This window comes from Mytilus californianus, unplaced genomic scaffold (assembly GCF_021869535.1).
Source record: "Mytilus californianus isolate M0D057914Y unplaced genomic scaffold, xbMytCali1.0.p SCAF_9, whole genome shotgun sequence".
NCBI lineage: Eukaryota > Metazoa > Mollusca > Bivalvia > Mytilida > Mytilidae > Mytilus > Mytilus californianus.
Window position 1 is genome coordinate 13,012,604 of NW_026262745.1, and position 21,126 is coordinate 13,033,729.

A 21,126-nucleotide genomic window follows, 5' to 3' on the forward strand; every position below is an offset into this window, starting at 1 on the left:
TCGAGGTCATATGAACCCTGCCAGACAGACATGTACACCTTACAATCATTCCATAAACCAAGTATAGTTGTCTTATATTGCTTATAGGAGTATCTGATAAACGGACAAAATTAAGAAATTTATAATTGACCAATGAACCAGGAAAATGAGGTCACCTGACAATCATTCCATACACTAAATATAGTTGACCTATTGCTTATAGTATCTGAGAAATAGACCAACCCACAAAAACTAAACATTGTTCAATGAACCATGAAAGGGTCAGTTGAAACCTGTCGGTCGGACATGTTCCCCTTACAATCATTCCATACACCAAATATAGTTGACCTATTGCTTATATTATTTAAGATATAGACCACACCACAAAAACTTAACATTGTTCAATGAACCATGAAATAGAGGTTGAGGTCAGATGAAACCTGTCAGTAGGACATGTACCCCTTACAATCATTCCATACACCAAATATAGTTGAACTATTGCTTACAGTATCTGAGGTACTTGATCATGTAACGTTAACCTTGATCACTGATCCATGGAATAAGGTCGAGGTCAGTTGAACCCTACCTGATGGACATGTAGACACTGCAATGAACAAATATACCAAGTATAAATATCCTATTACTCATAATAAATGAGAATTACACTTTTTCAAGCAGTCACTGAACCATGAAAATGAGGTCAAGGACAATGGACATATGACAGACGGAAACTTCTTAACATAAGGTATCTGATACAAGGTATGAAGCATCCAGGTCTTCTACCTTCTGAAATATAGAGCTTTAAACAAATAGTTTAAGCCGTTGCTTCAGCTGGATTGTAATACCTATGTCTCGCATACTGCAACTTTTGTCGCAGGTGAGACAAAAATCCCAAAGATCAAAGAGCAGAAATTTGGGATTTGTTCAAGGACCAGGATGTCATGCTTAAATGTACATTGAGATGTTAAAATCTTTAACAATGTGCTCAGTTTTTTTATAAATATTTGATGAAACATGTAGGAGGAGTTGTGTCGACAGATTGCAAACTGTTTAAAAAATTTCTAAGTTCAGTGGGCATAATTCTAGAAATACTCATTGGAGAGAGAAAAAAATCCTTTATGCTGCAAAAAAAATACATTATAATCTGTTATTGTAATTGTTCAAAATTTGTTTTAAATTAATTGAACAAAGGACTCAAAAGTTAGTGTTTAGACAGACAGGCTTGATTCCTATCTATACCCAACAAACTTTGAAAGCAGGGGGTGTATGTAATATGTCTTTGCAGCCTTGATTTCTAGTTCTGATATAATTGCAATAGATATGTGGGAATCACTGACTGATGTAATTAGCTAGATGGAGGTCAACTATTATACCTTCATTTTTGTCCATGGGGATATGCTAAATAAAGAACAAACCCCCAGGGGCTTTATGAGAATTTGATTATAGTTATATTTGTTCACTGACCTTCAGCAAATAACTACATTGGAACAATTGAATATTCAGGCAGTCTGATTTCCCACACAGAACTAAATTAGTAATTAAGCAATATGATGCTAAATAATCAGCTTTTTGTATTGAATGTTTAATAATTTATGGATTCTGCCACAATAAGATAGCTATCAGCTTGAAACAATGTCCCTGGTGATTTTTATTATCAACTTTCTTCATACAAACAATGTTTTCAAGCTGTTTCAGAATTAAAAAAAGCATTAACAGATCTTCAAATGTCAAAGACAGTTCAAAGTATTATAATCACACAGGCCATTAGTAGTTAGATTTCACATCTATCCATTTCTATTGAATATAGGTATACATAAATTCACTTCAGAATTATAAATTAGAATGTGGTTCCCTCAGATCTTCAATAATTTTCAGATTCCTAATAACTTTTGATAATTTAAGATTGGCATTTAGAGCACTGCTGTAAAGATGGATTGATTGATGTTTATTTAACACTCAGCAGGCAATCTCTCAACCATATACAAGACAAGAATATGCATCCTATTTTGAACTGCATTTATCCTTCAGCAAGAAGTTTAACTTTTATGGTTTATGAGGTAACAGTCTCATGAAAGTCATGTTAAAAGTCCCTGTCTTTAATTTTTGACCCCTAACTGACAAAATATTGCTCATACTCCTTTATGCCACACACTTAGCAAAGAAAGCAGTAATTACCAATTCTAGACTTTTTGGCTTGACAAGGTTTAGACTTAATCCATAAAACTGTGCACTACCGGAGACCATACTACCAATAGACAACAGAGCATAATTCAATGATCTAATACAGTGGTTCTCAACTGCAAGACTTTGAGAAATCAACTGGACATTTGGTCCAGTAAACCATTCTTCTTAACTGGACCAGACTCTATTTTAACAGGACATTTACACATGATTTAGACAAAATCAAAAATCTTACTGGGCATTTGGTCTTAAGTAATGCATATCACTTAACTGGACCAAACCAATTTTTACTGGCCTTTGGGAATGACTGCTAATAGCAGGATATTTTAACCTTAAAACTGAATCCCTCTGACCAAAAAAAAAAAATTTCTATTCAAGAAATTTCTTGATTTTGTTAGCATATCCAACTAAGTCAGACATCACGTGACTTTTGTGACGTATACTAGCCGCCATTTTGTATTATATTGCCCCATATAAAATGCATAGGTGCTTCAATAAAGTTTAGCTTTATCATGAACCTGACCCGTTTTCTAACTTTTGCAAATCAATCCTTGATATTCAAACATATTTCTATCAAACAATGTTGGTCCTAACAGTTTAATTTTTGATTAAATTCTGTCACTGGAGAATCGTAAAAACATGTACTTTTTCTCGTTATTTCTCCGTTGACTCAATGCTAAATGTACCGATACCCATGTCTACTTGTATAACAAATAAAGAAATTCCGTTAATAAAAATAAAACTTTGCAACTCGATTAAGTATATTCAAACATATATCTGGCGGAAAATACTATTTAAAACAGTTTAATTTCTGGGCAATTTCGGTCAAAAATCGATTTAAAAAAGTGAATATTTCGGGATTTTTCAAAATGGCGGATGATGTATATGGAAATGTTGCATCAAATCGAGGATTTGTATAGTAAGACTTTCCTTGATTTAATTTAATTTTCATGTAGAATCTCTGATGTTTCTGTTATTTTCTTTGGTGATATTTCGATATGATTGATTTCAAAATTTATTGATTAAAAAAATATTATTTTAAGTGTGACACGGGAACATTTTATTTTGACAGATATCCAGGATATACTGTTACCAGAAAATAGTTAACAATAAATTTATAATAAAATTTTTTCTCTTCTTTTTTTAAAAGGTTTTTTTCCTGTTTTCTGTATAATTTATCTTTCTTTAGAAATATATTTATACATTCCTTTTAGAACAAAAAAATATTTACGTCCCAAGAGAGAAAAAAATCCCAACAATTATTATAGATAAATATTCCATACCTTCAAAATACCATCACTTGACGAACAGGTGAACTCTGACTTTGGATGTAATGTTACATAACAATATATTGTCAGGTAGACGTGCAAACCAAAAGCAACCAGGTGACATTAAACATCCTGTGTATACATGTATTACCAGAATTTAAATTTTGTGATATACAAAAGTTTTCATAACTGTACAAATAAATATCTTCTCTTCCCCGTGTCAAACCAGAAGAAGTATGTATCATAATAAACTTAAAGAAAATATGAATATTATAAAAAAAAATCTTTAAAAAAATAATTTTTGCTTTAAAAGATAATCAAACTAATATTTATGTTTCTATAATTATTTTAAAGAAATATTTTGATTCAAATTTTAATTTAAATGGATTTTGTATTATTTCGTAAAAAATTAAACGAGATTTCATTGAATATGATTTTATTATTTATTTTTTTAATTCAATATTTTAAGCAAAATCCAGGCATTCAATAAATCGATATAAAGTTAAACTTGTGTAAAAAAAATTTGTTATTGTATACATTTCAACAGAGACATATAATACAATTGCTCTGATTTCAACAACATTGTATACCCGACAATATTTATCGACAGAGTTATCGGTCCTGAATAGGACTGATATAGTTGGGTATGAAACAGTTAATGTCTATTTGATATCTTCATTGTTTAATTTTGTTTAAACCCATTTTGGAATATAAGATCTAAAGACTAATTTAAGTAGCATACTTGGTTTTTCTTCTTCTACATCTTACCAGCAGTGTATTTCAACTGAAAAATGTCTTTAGATTGGCAAAGAACTTTAAAAAGTAAATTATATATTGCATAACTCAGGTCTTAACCATTTTTTTTAAATTCATGAATCCTTGTTGTACAGATTAGATGGCTTTCAGTACACATGCAATTATTGTTAAACAGAAATCTTGTTTGTTCTTTCTGATACAAATACAGTGCTATACTCATGTGGCTAATAACTGCAACGGTTCTCTTGAAAAAAATACAATGTTAAAACTAACTTTACTAAACACATCATGATAAATATGGAGAAATCCATTTAAGTTTGTCAGTTGTATTGATCATGAAATGCTATATAAAGGCTTACAATCTTTAACTCTTGTCATCACAGCTAACTATACCATATCAACATATCTTGATGGAATAAAAAACATGCTTGAAGGTAAAATAGATTTTATTAGCATCAACATATGTGTTTAGGGTACATGATATTGACTTCTTGGTTATATATCTTGATAATCAGAAATAGAATGAATTAATTCAACCTAATTTGATAATCATCTACCAATTGTTTATAATTTTACTCAAAAATTTTTAACAGAACTCATGAATTTAAATTTTCAAAGCAGAAATGTAAAATAGTAATTTTGTTTTTGTCTCCTGTTTCTTTGTATATGGCAGACATTTTATAAATATTTAGATGTCATTATTCCTGAGGTAACTTGACTTTATCTTTATATAATGCTGTTTGTAAAAGATCCAAATTTACCAGCCAAAAAATAATATACTAATATTGTGCCAGATCTTGTTTCCAGACCTCCTTATTTAATTATTTTTTTTGTTGACTTTTATTGATAATGCAATATTGTTTCTGTAAAATAACATGTACAGGCAATTGTTCAATTGAGATGAATGTTGTAGTTTATTTTATTTGAGGGGTTCAAAAGTTCTTTTGAACTTTTAAATATAGAATTCCTGATGTGGATTATGTCTCCAGATTATTTTTTCATTGTTTGTTGTTGTATCATCTTTGATTGTTACATTATACATACTAATACAAGTTCATAACAATATAATTAAAAGATGACAAATTTTTCAGATCAAAAAATGTAAATTATGAATCATATTATAACATGTCTATATTTAGTTGTAAATCTTTAGAACTTTTCCTAACCAACGCAAGTGTAGATTATACCTCATGAGATTTTAAAATCAAAACCTACAAAAGTCCTCTTACATTGTTTGTTGCAGGCTTTTATATAACATGTAGATGTGCAATAAGGTTTTAGAATTTTAAAATTGCCTATGAATTCATATTATACATGTATGAAAATCACTTTTTTCAAATTAAGATGAACTCAATGTATTATAGTGTAAAATATCAATTGTGAGTGTAAAAAGTATGGGTTATCTAATTGCAAAGTACAAATTGTGGATTTATATCCATAATCTGTTCCTACTGATGTGTATTGAGCTGTGTACAATGATCCCTCTTTGAACCCATTGTAATTGCTTTATTATTTGTTACAACTGTCATGTATTTGGTTAGGAGGAAATTAGCTACACTAATTAAGACTACAATAATTTTTTATATCAAGTTTTATTTTATGACAAATGAGCAAAAAAAAAGTCATATAGCTTAATATGCTGTATTGGTTCTGCTTATTGTTGAAGGCCGTACAGTGACCTATAGTTGCTAACTTCTACCTCATTTGTTCTCTGATGGATAATTGTCTCGATAGCAATCATAATACATCTTATTATTTTTATATAGTAATATCAGCCAGCCAACCCACACTTTTCAATCCAGATTCATTATATGTAGGTGTATGCATAGGATAAGCAGCCCAAGGATGCTTTAAGGGCCCTGAATAAGTTAGTACACCAACTCCATTTGTCAGGGGAATAAGTATAATTTTACAGATTAAAACTATCATCAATTGGATAATTGTTTTCACTATATTGCCATAGGGTGAGAACATACATCAGAACACAGTCTATATCACTAAATAAAATGTCAAGGAGACAGGAATACTAGAAACAAATTTATATGAATAAGAAGGGGAGTTTAGCGTGACGTCCATTCTCACTGAACTAGTACATATTTTTGTTTAGGGGCCCGCTGACGCCAGCCTCCGGGTGCGGGATTTTCTCACTGTGTTGAAGACCCATTGGTGGCCTTGGGCTGTTTTCTGCTCTTTGGTCGGATTGTTGTCTCTTTGACACATTCCCCATTTCCATTCTCGATTTTATTTACGTGGTATGTGTGCCAATTAGACAACTCTCCATCCAAGTCAATATGTTTGTAACAAGAAGTTGATTTGTATTTCATTGAACACTGCAATCTACAGTAAACATGACATTTCAATATGAGAGACTTCAAGCTAAGCTTCAGTCATTCAATACTTAAGTATACCTTATTAGCTATAGCCTTTCATGAAGAAGGAAATATCAGACTTTCTGTGATTCCAACCAAAGGCTGAAGAAACCTGATTAGACGTATCAAAATTCGAAGGTATAAGTAAAATGAATAATCAAATTTTGGTAGTCCTTCCTTGTGAAATTTACTGGTAGTTTTAATGTTGAGCTTAGTCATGTTTGTAATTCTTAAGAACAACACTGAAATAAAGTCATAAAAGTTTCAACTTTGTCTTCAATCTGGCACAGTCACCTAAAGAATCAATGACAAATTTTCTTCAAATCTTTATTAAGCTACCAATGAACTAGAAAAAAAGTTCAAGTAATCTTTGCATTGGAAATTAATCTTCTGTTCATGGTTTTCTGTTCTATAATACACCTGAGCCTGATCATTAAGAGATAAAAATTATTGCTATTTCACTCAATAAAGGCAGAACAATTCTTTTATATCAAATACTTCAGAATAAAGTCTGTGTCATCCAGAGTCCATGTCATTTGTTTTATGTAGCATTTTACAGCTCCAAGTAATGAAATAAAGTACAAACAAACAAACATAAACTATTAAAACTCTTTCTATCAGTTCATATACTTATTTTCAGCTTCTGGCTATCAAGGAAGTACCAATAAAACAGATATTTCCCATGTTTTATATGTAATTGAACTGAGAAGCATTGAATCAAAAACAAATTTCTGTCATTAGATGATTCGAAAACCAATTAAGTCATGACTTAGCAAACTAAATGAAAACTCGAAAAAGCTGTTTGCAACAAACAGGTATGCTTGTGTGCAATGAAAAGTTTTTGCACCTCGAAGGGCAGTATAATTACAATAGCTTAAAATGAAAAACTGTTTTCCTTTTGTACAGAAGTCCTAACTGCCCTTCAATCCACTGACTACTAATATATGTATTAGGCTTGTGTTTCCCCAAAAAAATCTAACGACTAAAATTGGTCGTAAGTATATTGAAGTTTTTATGACTTACCATTAATTTTAGTCAATTAGTGGTAAGATTTTTGTGAAACGAGGGCCTGACTCTTAAAGAAGTCCATAACAGCCAATTGCATACAATGAGGAGTTTTTGCCCCTCTACAGGATGTTCAGTTGCCCTTGCTTACATTGTGAACTTTTGTGTCAGCCTTAAGGGAAGACTAATAGTTTTGTGTGCAAAAGATATTTTTCTACCATCTATGGATGTCTAATTGCCCTTGCACATGCACTGGTATCTTCTAACCTAGAAATCGGAATTATTTGACCTGGTGCAGGCTGACAACTTTTTTACCTCTCTCCAGAAAGTCTTATAATTAACTTTGAGAAATGATTTTAACATCTCAAGGAAGTCATGTTGCCTTTAATCACTTACATTAATAAATTTTCTAATCACTCAGACTTAGGGGAGTCTTATTGAACATATAATTTCTGTTGTCCTATGATCCTTGCTAACACTAAGAACTTCTGTTGTCCTCTAAGGGAAATCTCATTGACCTACTTAAAACACAATTACAATACAGAAATGTTTGGTCCCATTATCTTTGTTATGACAATCTGGAAACAAATTAAAGGAGAAAACCAACAGCCTGATTTATATTATGGCAAAGAACTAAAAACAAATATAACAGACAGCAACCAATGACAACAACTGGATTACAGCCATAAAGCCTGGTATCTTGTTTGGAACAGGCACATAATGTAGCCAGGTTTAACCTGTTTGTGAGCAATATCCCCCCCCCCCCCCCCATATATCCTTGGACTTTGTTGAAACCACTAAATATAAGAACAATCTGTAATAAAATGCCTCGCTGAGTGCAGCCTGATACGACCGCAGTGGTCAAACCCTGAACAGTTGGGGCAAATTTGGACACAATATTCAAGCTTGGTACTATCTGAATTTGGATTGTGATCAAATTTTTGACATAATATAGGTTTCTGACACAAAATAAATGTGGTCAAAGATCTTACAAATCTAATGCGCAATACTGTGCAATCGAAAATTTCTTGAAACTTTTCAAAAATTTGAAATTTAGAAAATTTAAAAAAAAAAATATGAACCCTTTTTAAAAAAAAAAGGAAACCCCCCCTTCCCCCCAAACTTTTTGAATCCCCCTTTTAGCATTAACCATCAAACTAAATTGCAGTCTTTTCTTTGTAGTATGGAACCTTGTAGTACAATTTTAGAGAGATCCATACACTTAATCAGAAGTTACTGTCTGGAAACTAGAAAAATGCTTTGATACATAATCATGTCTATATTAAAATTACCTTTATTAAACATTTTTAAAATAGTAACTTCTAAAAATAAATTGACAGCTAATCACCTAAAGACTATAAATTTCTTTATAAATAATTTACAAGCAGTGTAAGGGAGGTAATTTGACAATATGTGTTTGAATTACATCCCTTACACTGCTTTAAAGTTATGTTTTGTACTTAGGTAATTGTCCAATTACCTGGAAACCCTTGTTTTTCCCCCTTTTTTGCCCCTAATTCCTAAACAGTTTGAGCCTTAACCCCCCAAAGCAAATTCTTACCATCCCTTTGTGATATGGTAACTTGTGGTATAATTTCAGAGAGATCCATACACCATTTCACAAGTTATTGTCTGGAAACTAGAAAAATGCTTATTTGGGCCCCATTTTGGCCCCTAATTCCTGAACTGTAAGAACCATAACTCCCAAAATCAATCCCAACCTTCCTTTTGTGGTCATAAACCTTATGGTAAAATTTCATAGAAATCCATACACTTAAACAAAAGTTTTGTCCGGAAACCAATATGTCTTCGGACGACGACGAAGACGTGATTCCAATATACGACTGCCAAGACACAAAGCATTGATCTAATATTGCTCACCTTACTGTAAGCTAGTTAAAAGCCCAATTTCAACTTATAAATAAACCATTCTCCAAGACTCAATTAGTAAACCTCCAACAGATTTTGTGTAATGATGTAATGAGTATATCTACACTAATTAAATACAGTAAATTCGTTTTTATTAATGGGAATAATGGGTCTGGGTGAGTATTGCAATAATATTATAAGAACTCACACTATGATATCAAATACAGATCTCTATGCAGCTTTTCCGTGAAATCACAATAACTTATCTTACATGTTTGTCCGTTCTTCAACAATCGCAATAAAAAATGAATGCAATAATTTCTGAATTTAAAGTAGCTAATTATAAAACTTAGGTAGAAAGCAAATATTTAATTTTTTTAAATGTTTGTCTTACTTATGACTTAAGCAAATGTGCTAGGATGATCAATCACTCTAATATGTTGATAAAAGATATTTTATATGTATATCCCACATCTTCTTTTATTTATACTCTTTCAATTGATTGCTTTATGCCATGATAATCCTCAAGTTCTATAAAAGATTTGCAAATGTCACAAAAATTACAATCACAGCAGGCAGCTTTTCATCTTGTATTTCTAACTTTTTAATGTACTAAAATGATTCTGGATTAGACATCACATCTATTTTTGGTTCAACAGCACTAAGCAAAATAAAAGTCGTTTCTTATTCCTTCTTTTAAGGTGGTACCTAACACTACAGGGAGATAACTCTGTAAAAATCAGCTAAACGTTTTAATTACGTTGTATTGTTAAGGAAATATTAAGCTTCTCAATGATCAAAATTAGTGTTTGTCAAACTGCTATATAACCAAAGAAATTTTTCTGATAAAGTGGTTGGTTCAAATTTTTTGAAATTTTTATATTTTTGTCAAAGGGTCAAAGTAAACATTTTGTCAAAATTTTAGGAAAATTAAACGAGCCAAATTAATGTTAGTCAAGGTGTTGGGTACCACCTTAAGTTATACCCAAACACACAAGAGCTGAAAATAATCTGGCCAATTTCCATGATTTCGATAGACTCTCTATGAGTAAGGATTATTGCCAACACTTTTGAGCTATTAAATTGCCATAACTCTCTGTATAAATTGCAAAACTGTTTACCCATGTACTTCTAATATACCATTGTCATATGCAATAGGTATAAGGACAATTACACAAAACTGAATGTTACGTCAGATGCATGCTTTAGTTATTAACTTGACATAATTAACATTGTGATATTCTGAAATGATCATAATTTTCAAATTGTAAAATGAAAATGAACCTATCAAAAGCATAATATCATTAACTTAACATACTTCAGAAGCTGAGTGCACTGTACAAACCATATACCTTGATTAACAACAGATTTATGTACTTTATCATTTTAATAATTGAGCACTTGAAGAAAAATGTCCCCTGAGAAAAGTAATACTAGAAAATGTTAAAAGTATTACGCTCTCATTATCCCAAGGATTGAGTGTTTTGCATTTTTTCACTGTTTTTCACCACCGATCGGAATAATCTGGGTACCGTAAGATATGAACATATATGCATCTGTAGAATTCAGTGTTTAGTAAGTCCATGAATTAAATCTAGTTTAAACATAGATCTTCAAGCAATAAATAAAAAAATATGGACAACTTTGTCTTTTGATAATACTGATGTAGAAAGGCTTCATAAGCTGAGTTCTTAATTTAGTTGATATCAAACCAATATGCCCCATTGATGCCAAATGTATGTACGTTAATTCCTCCGATATTGCCAAGCAAACCTCGAGATCTGCCATGGTACAGTGGAATCTGTGTACACTCCCTATAAGGATGAATGGAGATGTGTCACTAACTTATATACAACCCACCACCACGGACAATCCCCAACCCAACACCAATTGAGTGTTAGGACACCAGGAGGTCTGTTATTATGGTGCAGGAAGCCGTAGTACTCGGGGAGAACCACCGGGCTTCTTGACGGTAACAGACAAACTGAAGAGATATCAACTGATTGATCACCAGGTCAAAGCCGGTGGCCACTTTGACCCAATAAGGCCCCCAAAGTACCCATTCTAGTTTAAACTCTAGGTCTAGGTACCAGAGATGTATGTGGGAGGGCGAAAATCATCCTTCTAATGTACTGAAATTTCCATGCCCAGAGTCAGGATTGAACCCTGGACCTTTAGTACTGTAACTAAAAATCATAGCATTGAATATAACTGATCTCATTCAGAAAACTTTAATAGACACAATAATTCGAAATTTACTATGGTTTTTATTACACTACAACTTAAAAAGTCCTCAGTGTTTATATTTAAGTTTATCCATTACAATAGCTAGAGTTAATAACACAGTAGACCTGGCCTGCATTTCACAAAAAGTCTTACAACTCAAACTGACCATAAGTCATGAACAATTCTGTATACTTACGATCAATTTTAGTCACAAGATTTTTTGTGAAACGCAGGCCTGATTACAAGCTGGTTACATCATCCTTTTAAAATAGCATCCATACACAAACTAAACTGGGCAATCAGAGAGAATCTGTACTGTAAATGAGCTTATTTCTTTTTTCTTACTGACTTTAAGTTTTCTTACTCTTTTATTACTTAGCTGATTAAAATATATGAAAAAACTTTGACAATGAAGATTTGTCTCCCTTGAATTTTGACATGTCCAGTGAGATGATTGAAGTAGTACTCACTTAACTTCAAGATGTTTTCATATAAACTCAACTGTATGACTATATCATCAAAGGCATCTTGCATGTCACTGTCTTATCCCCAATAACTAATTATTGAAATGAAAACAAGCTAATTGATTGTTACCAACAAACCCAGCATTCTCTGACAACCACCTTTGTACTGCAACATCACAATTCTTTTAAGAAGTAACAAACCTAATTCACAGACACTACATGTACAGCAATATCACAATTCTTTTTGTGAGTAAAAAGCTTTTCATAGACAATTAATGAATAGTGATCTTATTATGATCTTACAAGAAAATACTTCTTCAAAGAAACATTCACAAGGAAATCTGTCAATTTTTCATTTTTCTGTCACATGTTGAAGATGAAATAAATCATAAAGGTGTATTTCGTCATAATCAATATATAAACATGAAAGAAACACAAATTTGTCAACAAAGAGAATTTTCATTTCCTAAAGCCATCTACTTTGGCCAAAAATAGCAAATCAACTTCCTCAAATAGCAGCAAATAACCGTTAAATTATAAAATCAAAGAAAAATGTGTAGAAAAACAACAATTTAAGGATGACAAAAACATAATGATATAGTACACTGATTACTTTGTAAGGTATCAATGATGCCTTCTGGGAATTTTATGATTAATATTTACTCCTGCTAATATTATATATATCCCTATTGTACGTAGACAAATTTTTTGTTACAAATTGTTAAGTAATTTGAAGTCATGAAAGTTTTCAAGATTACAAAAAAATGATTGTATTGCTCACTTAGTTTTCTATGTAGTGTTTTGTATATTGTTATTTGTATTTTGATCATTTTTCTTTTCTTGCCATGGCATTGTCAGTTTGTATTAAGACTTTTGAGTTAGTATCTTTCGCCTCTCTTCTAACTTACCATACATTCGTTCCCAATGGTTTAACTTGTAGAAAAGGGATATGACAATAAAATACTTATATGATTGCTTTACCTCTCCTAATGAAAAAGATATAAGTATGTTTACACTCACACAACTTTCCTTGTCAGCAGAAAACAAGCACTGTTCTCTTTATTGTTCTCCTAATTACAAACTTTTACATGAATATCATAATCAGTCTATGTTTCCAAGTGCTTATAAAATTTCAAATATACAACAATAAATTAATCTTTAATGTGGAATGTTTTACCATATTGAACCATTTCTATAATCAAATTTCCTGTTTCATGTTGCTGTAATAAAAGAAATCAAAGGAGTATTATAATGCTTAATCAAACAAACACAGACATTGATTTCAACATGGTTTTAAGTTATTATTTAAATTGGGCTTTGAACTAGCTTTCAGTAACTGTGAGTACTCTAAAATGGGTACTTAAAATGTGTCTTTTGTTATTTTGTTAGTTATTTTTGTGCTTAAAAAACTGATCTGATGAGTTCAACAGAATTTGTTCTCATGTTGTTCTGTTTCACTACTGTCCCATGCTAGGGGAGGGTTTGAGCACTCACAAACATGTTTAACCCCAACAGATTCTTTTTGAGTCTGTCCAAGCAAGAGTCTGTACTCCAGTGGTTATTGTTTGTTAAACTGCTATACATGTATTTCTATTTCATTTATTGTTGTAGTTTATATCAGGCTGTTGGTTTTCTCTTTTAAATTGGTCTTTTATAGCTGAAGGAGGTACGGTGTTCCCTGATGATACTGCATTCATTTTGTGCACATCAAATCAAGTAGAATGAGTTTTTCTTTATATTAACATCCTATCCACAGATCAGTAAGTGTATAAATATTCAGCTTTAGTTTTGCAAATTCATAAAAAGTAAGGAGATACAAACAGAGCAGTTAAAACCCATAAATTATAAAAAGATAGACAAAACATTATGGCCACATTATAAAGGTGAAAAACAGACAAAACATTATGGCCACATTATAAAGGTGAAAAACAAAGATTGAGCAACATCAAACCCCACCTAAGACCAGAGGTGAAACTGTAACACACGCCCCATTACAGACCAGAGGTGAAACTGTAACACACGCCCCATTACAGACCAGAGGTGAAACTGTAACACAAGCCCCATTACAGACCAGAGTTGAAACTGTAACACTAGCCCCATTACAGACCAGAGGTGAAACTGTAACACAAACCCCACCTAAGACCAGAGGTGAAACTGTAACACAAGCCCCATTACAGACCAGAGTTGAAACTGTAACACAAGCCCCATTACAGACCAGAGGTGAAACTGTAACACAAACCCCACCTAAGACCAGAGGTGAAACTAACACAAGCCCCATTACAGACCAGAGGTGAAACTGTAACACAAACCCCACCTAAGACCAGAGGTGAAACTGTAACACAAGCCCCATTACAGACCAGAGGTGAAACTGTAACACAAGCCCCATTACAGACCAGAGGTGAAACTGTCACACAAGCCCCATTACAGACCAGAGGTGAAACTGTCACACAAGCCCCATTACAGACCAGAGGTGAAACTGTAACACAAGCCCCATTACAGACCAGAGTTGAAACTGTAACAAAAGCTCCATTAGAAACCAGAGTTGAAACTGATAACACATTTAGCTCCATAATACAAACCAGAGTTGAAACTGACAACACAAGCCCCATTACAGACCAGAGTTGAAACTGTAAAACAAGTCTCATCGAAGACCAGGAGTAGAAACTAAATATGAATTTTCTGCCTTGATCTAATGCATTTATAAATACTGTACATGCTATTATATAACATGTAATTGATCCTAGCATATAATTTTTTCTCTCTGTCATGCTCCTGTAAGAGAAACATGACTTTGGATGCATAATTACTTTCTATCAGAAACAAGGATCACGTTTCTGTCATTCTAATTACATGTTATCAAATAAAAGACAACACAAAGGGATTTAAAATCCAATTATACTCCCAAGCAAACCAATTGACAACCAAAGTAAAGATATATTTTCTATAACTGACCAATTTCCTTTTATTCATGACTATAGGCATCAAGTACTAAAGTTAGGTACACCATTAGAGCCAGGTTATGTTCATCCCCAGTAGAGTAATATCTTTCTGTAGAAGACCTTCATAATGATCATGTTTAGAGAACAGTAACATTGTTACTCTGATGTCAGTGCATGATTCAGGTGGGGGCATAAAGACAACACCCCATTAAAAACTAAATTTCTAACCATTATGGACAATTACTCTCCCCCCTTTTTTTCTCATACCCTGGATCTGCCCCATGGATATATCTTGTAAACAATAATGACTATCAATAAAAAAAATATATTCATATAATATTATATACTGGTGATTGAGGAACAATTTCTGGCAGAGGTAAAACCAGCATACCCCCTTTTTGGCAAAAAGAGCATAGAAAACAAGGCATTTAGAGGTCAGTATAATTTGAGTCTTAGCTAAACACAGGAAGAATTTCTTTTGTAAGGATAATTTTTCAGTCCTAAAGAATCAATTAAGGTATTTACTTGATTAAGACGAAATTGTGATTTGATAAAGAATACTCTCCATCAAAGTTCAAAGGACAACATTGTATAATTTGTAAGCATGAGGTAATTATACACATAACCTTAAAATTTACAATGGGTAAACAAATTTAAGAATAATGTCAATTGTAAATGCCAAACTTTACTAACAATGTAACAACTGTACAACCATTTCCTTATTTCACATAATTTTATAGTCACCATCTTAGAAGTCACAGTCAGTATGATTATGGTACATCTTAACAAATATGTGCATGTCTCGTATCTGTAAATAGATACAGTCTCATTTCCACCTATCAACAGTCAAACACCAAAAATAATACCCCAAATTGCAGTTCTTTTTATGAATGATTTACGCCTGTTGACCTGAGGTTAACTGGCATAAATGAAGTCATTCAAAAGTCTACTCTTATACTGAGATGTAATAACATATGTGACATCCAAAATGTTCGGGAAACTGCACGTAACAATGTGAAAAACATTTTTCTGGTAAAAAATACTGGAAGTAAAACATACTTCACCGGGCCACGTCCGCTTGTATTTGTAGTATTTATATTTTTATCCATCTGATGAGTTAATTAAGCCTCTTTCAACTGATTTTTATAGTCCGTTCTTATGTTGTACTGTTACACCACTGTCCCAGGTTAGGGGGAGGGTTGGAATCCCGCTAACATGTTTAACCCTGCCACATTCTGTATGTATGTGCCTGTCCCAAGTCAGGAGCCTGTAATTCAGTGGTTGTTGTTTGTTTATGTGTTACATATTTGTTTTTCGTTCATTTTTTGTACATAAATTAGGCCGTTAGTTTTCTAGTTTGAATTGTTTTACATTGTCATTTCGGGGCCTTTTATAGCTGACTGGTCGGTATGGGCTTTGGTCATTGTTGAAGGCCGTACGGTGACCTATAGTTGTTAATTTCTGTGTCATTTGGTCTCTTGTGGAGAGTTGTCTCATTGGCAATCATACCACATCTTCTTTTTTATATTCATAAACCATACTTAATATATACTGAAGTCAATAAAAACAAATTATGTTGTCCAATACAATAATGTAGTATCTATGACAAATATGTCTTGTCAACAACTTTGCCTTATTTCCTGAAGTCATATGAGTGGTACTGAAATAGATATGCTTTTTCCTTAAATAGAACATATCAATAACATGTTTACAAATAACCATCAAATAATCAAAAAATTCTAATCTGGTTTTTTTTTCTGACATGATGACAGTAATGACTGTTTTCTATGGTAATCAAGCAATTAGGAAACCAAATTTTTGATGTCATTTTACACATGATCAACACTAGGTAATAGTTGAATGAATGCTAAACTAGACTTCCTTATTTTGTCCACATATTGCATGCCATGATAACATGAAATATGTAAATAATTAATTCCTTATCTATTTCAAAATCATTTACAGCAATTAACCTCTAATTTTAGTTCCAACTTAAACAGTCTGACTGCTTTCAACATCAACCTGAAATATGCATATTTGGTTTCAGAGTGATTGGCTGGAGCTATTTGGGCCATCAGTGGACCAAAATGTTTCATGGGAAATCTATTTTGTTTGTATTACCTAGCAAACATTGTGAATGACCGTCTCAATATATTTAAAGTTCATTCAAAATAACATCTTATTTCTTATATTTTAATTACCAGTTATTAAAATCCTCTTTTTGATTATTCATGACCCCCTCCTAAAAAAAAACATTTTGTATATCAATTATATTTATCCAAATTCAAATAATACTTCAAAATCATCACAATCTTAATTTGAAATATTTTCTATTCTGATTAACTGAACATGAGATTATACCAAATCAAATTGATTTATTATCAATTTATAATTCACTTTCCAAACTGACATTAGTCAATATTTCAGTCTTAGAAAGGGTAAAGTGACAGCTAAAGTGTGACATTTTACAAGTACTTTATTAACAAGGACAAGTGGTAGAAATTCCTGGAAGTAGAGAAAGAATTGCTTTGACAACTGTAATTGCAGTTATACAAGTGGATTTATTTAGGCTTTCTCTATGAATGTTGTGGGAAGCTGCAGACACAGGGATTAGTTATCCAATGAAAAAATATTCATTGAAGTTAACAGATTTAAAATTCATTACACCTAGACTAACCCAAATAATTCAGTTCCTCCCCGAAATTGACTCTCCCTGACTCCCAAGGGTCTGATCACTTCATATGATGAAAACATCCAGGATTTTGATTGGCCCTCTCTAGATGAGAGAGCCAATCAGCTGGTAGCTTAATGTTATCGAGATTATGTTAATCCTGAGCTTAAGTTCTGAATGATTAATGGATGTATGAATGGATGGCTTACGGTTTGATGTCCAAGGGCAAATTAAATGCATATTCAGGACTATTTTGTTGATGCAAAATTATTATATCAGCAAAATTATTATGAACCCTATGTTATACTCTACCGACACACTGAGCTGGTTTTTCCACGTGCTAGTTCACTAGTGAACAGTCAGCAGGAAGACCTGTTACCTTACCCTGACACATTATTCTAATTCCAATTCAACCAGTCTTTGCTCTTGTTCCTAAATGTTGTGTGCTTTGCAGAGCACACTACCACTAGACCACCAAGGTGGTTCCAATGATTGACCATTTTTCAATGACTATGCCTTCAGGCATTAATGTAACCATTGTAGAGCAGCAGAATATAACGACTGAATTATTCAGGTTATACACCAGATGGCATTTAGTCTACATAAAACTCATCAGTGGCCACAAATCAAATGCGAGTTTAGAAGCATTAAAACCCAGAAGTTCCAAAATGTTGTGTCAAAATAAAAAGCATTATGTGACCAAGTAGATACAAAATTTAGTTTAAATTGACATACAGAGTCGACACCAGGTGTCTCCTGTAGAAGACTGCCTGTTGACTATATGTATTTTGATTATTTGTTAGGTTGTTGTCTCAATGATGACTACACCAACTTCTCTTTTTATTCATAATTGCACTTGCTTTGATAGATTCAAATAATAAAAGAATATTCTAAACAACAAACATTTCCACAAACAAAAAATAAACAGAAACACTGAAATTTTAATTCACTAAAACAGTCATGTATCTCAAATTCATATTAGGAAAGGATTTGATGGAGTTTTGAGGGGTGAACTCTGATATAAAATAGTCCTTAAAATATACAATTCTAAGCATACTAAAAATCAATTTTTGCCAAAGATTACAATAAATATTTCAGCATGTAACACATTTAGGGTAAAATAGCAAATTGATATTATAAAGAAATCTAGTAGCTCACTCAGTTCCTTTATGCTAAACTACTTACATGTTGATTTTTAACAGCAATTTTTTTTGAAAATTATCTAGACAAGTGATAAATAGTTTTATCCTTTATTCAATAGCTCTTTAGATGACAGACGTGAAAAACCTTACAAATCTTGATTTAGCAATTATTTTTGTCTCAGGATATTTCAAACTTTATCAGACACTTATTACTTGAACTTACAACTGAAATCAATCACGAGTTCCCTTTGCTGTTTTCATATATCGTTCTTATTGGTCTAAATGACTTGTGGTTATCATGTTGCCTTTCAGCATTAATGATATTCTCATCTTTGGAAAACTTTTCTATGTAGCGGAAACCAAGTAAATCCTCTATTTAATGGTATAAAATCTTTGCTCGTTCTTATCAATACTAATGACTACTTCATAGCAGAATTATGTAATATTCAGAAAACTGGAAACATTTTGAACAAATCGTCATGGAAAATTACCAGGAAGCGGATATGAAATTATTTACTGTTTAATGTCAAAACATTTGAAGGTACAACAAATATACTTGATCCATATTGTAGTAGATTATAAGTACTATGATAATCTTAAATTTGAAATACACCACCAATATGATAAAATTGTTTCTATATTATTTGGAAGAGCATAGGTTTAACAAAGTCAAGATGTTACTATAATAATAAAATACAGGCACCTGTTTCAGAAAATATGCATAAGAGAGACAGACAGAAAACAGCATACAAATTGATTCCCAATTATACCACTTCATCCAGCTGAGTTCATCCCCTATTTCCAGAAGAGATTTGCTTTTTAGCTCAATCACAGCTTTCCCTTGCCAAAAAAAATTTATATTGTCAGGGCTGCCAAGTCTCGCTCGTGAGACTCACGCATTTTCATGCTTATTTGGCGGCATTTTCCTTTGATCTATTGTTTTTTCTCTTTGATCTTTACGATTTTGGCCAAATCTCACGCATTTGCATTATTAAAAGTTGGCAGAACTGTATTGTGACTCACAGCTGATATTTTACAATATCAATGTGTAAATACCCAGATAACCTGTGATAAAAGCAATCTCTTCTAAACCTTTTTGTTATTTAGGTTAAAAAACAAATTTATTGGATACACAAATAAGAAACTCAGTTATTCTCTCAATTGCAAAATTGTACTGCATAAAACACTCCATATTAATTCTGATGGCTTACTAATGAAATGAAAAAGCTCAATTTTATGCCAATAAATTGCTTAAATGTCAATCTGCTTAACAGTATAACCAACATTGATGCAGTATCTCAATTCCTGGTAATAAACTCCATTAGGCATGCCATTATTTATTTGACTGGTGCCTGATCTAGTTCGTCACTGATCTTTCAAACGATTAGGAGATCCGATTAATACAATGTATAAAGTTAGTTTGTTGATGATTACATCTGAATGAAAAATAAATTGAATTTTTCTCAAATTTCTGTCATTTTCAGTAGGAACATGTTAGATTATGTCTTTGATAAATCACATTACGTTTTTCTGAAGGATATTTCCAAGATTGCAATATTGTTTTGGGTTAAGTTACATTACCATTAGGATCAATGGAAGTAAACATGGTTGTCGTTTGTTGGTGTAGATCATTTTTGTTTTTTCCTTTATTGTTTTGTACTGAATTCAGGCCATAATATTTCTGGTTTCAATTGTTTAACATTAATCATTTCGGGGCCTTTTATAGCTTGCTATTCAGTATGGGTTTTGCTCATTGCTGAATGCCGTACTGTGCTTTAGTTGCTAACCTTCTATGTCATTTGGTCTCTGGTGGAGAGCTGTCTCATTGGCAATCATACCACATCTTCTTTCTATAATGGTAAATGTCCTTATGTCTTTAATACATTCAAGGTACTTGTGAAGGTTCAATACAACTGAGAACGCTTTTCTATTGGAACAGGGGCCTCGGTGGCTGAGTGGTCTAAGTAGTTACTACTGAAATCACTAGCCAGTCAACACTGAGGTTGTGAGTTCAAACCCCGCTCGTGCGGGTGCACTCGACTCCAATCTTAATTGACTGAGATTGTCAGTTTTTCTTTCCAAGGTCTTGGTTTTCTCCGGGCACTCCGGCTTCCTCCACCAATAAAATTTGTAAGGGTTCCGCGGAACCCAGTGTCTCGTCTACTTTTTCTGTTAATCGCAGGCTCAACAAAAATGAGGAAGTAAATCAATAAAAATATTCCTCTTGATACTATCTTTTGTAAGAAGCTTCTGTCCA

General features: G+C 32.4%; 2 protein-coding genes across 2 annotated transcripts in view; one reads left to right on the forward strand and one right to left on the reverse strand.

Moving 5' to 3' along the window:
• LOC127715554 (arginine--tRNA ligase, cytoplasmic-like) overlaps positions 1-21,126 on the reverse strand; it is a 186,362-nt gene that overhangs the window by 98,225 nt on the left and 67,011 nt on the right. The gene's annotated exons all lie outside the window — the stretch shown is intronic.
• The window catches only part of LOC127715560 (uncharacterized), a 28,433-nt gene continuing 11,861 nt past the window's right edge, over positions 4,555-21,126 (forward strand). Inside the window, exon 1 of the mRNA XM_052221648.1 lies at positions 4,555-4,618. The gene's annotated coding sequence lies outside the window, so the exon portion shown is untranslated. The remainder of the gene's footprint in view (positions 4,619-21,126) is intronic.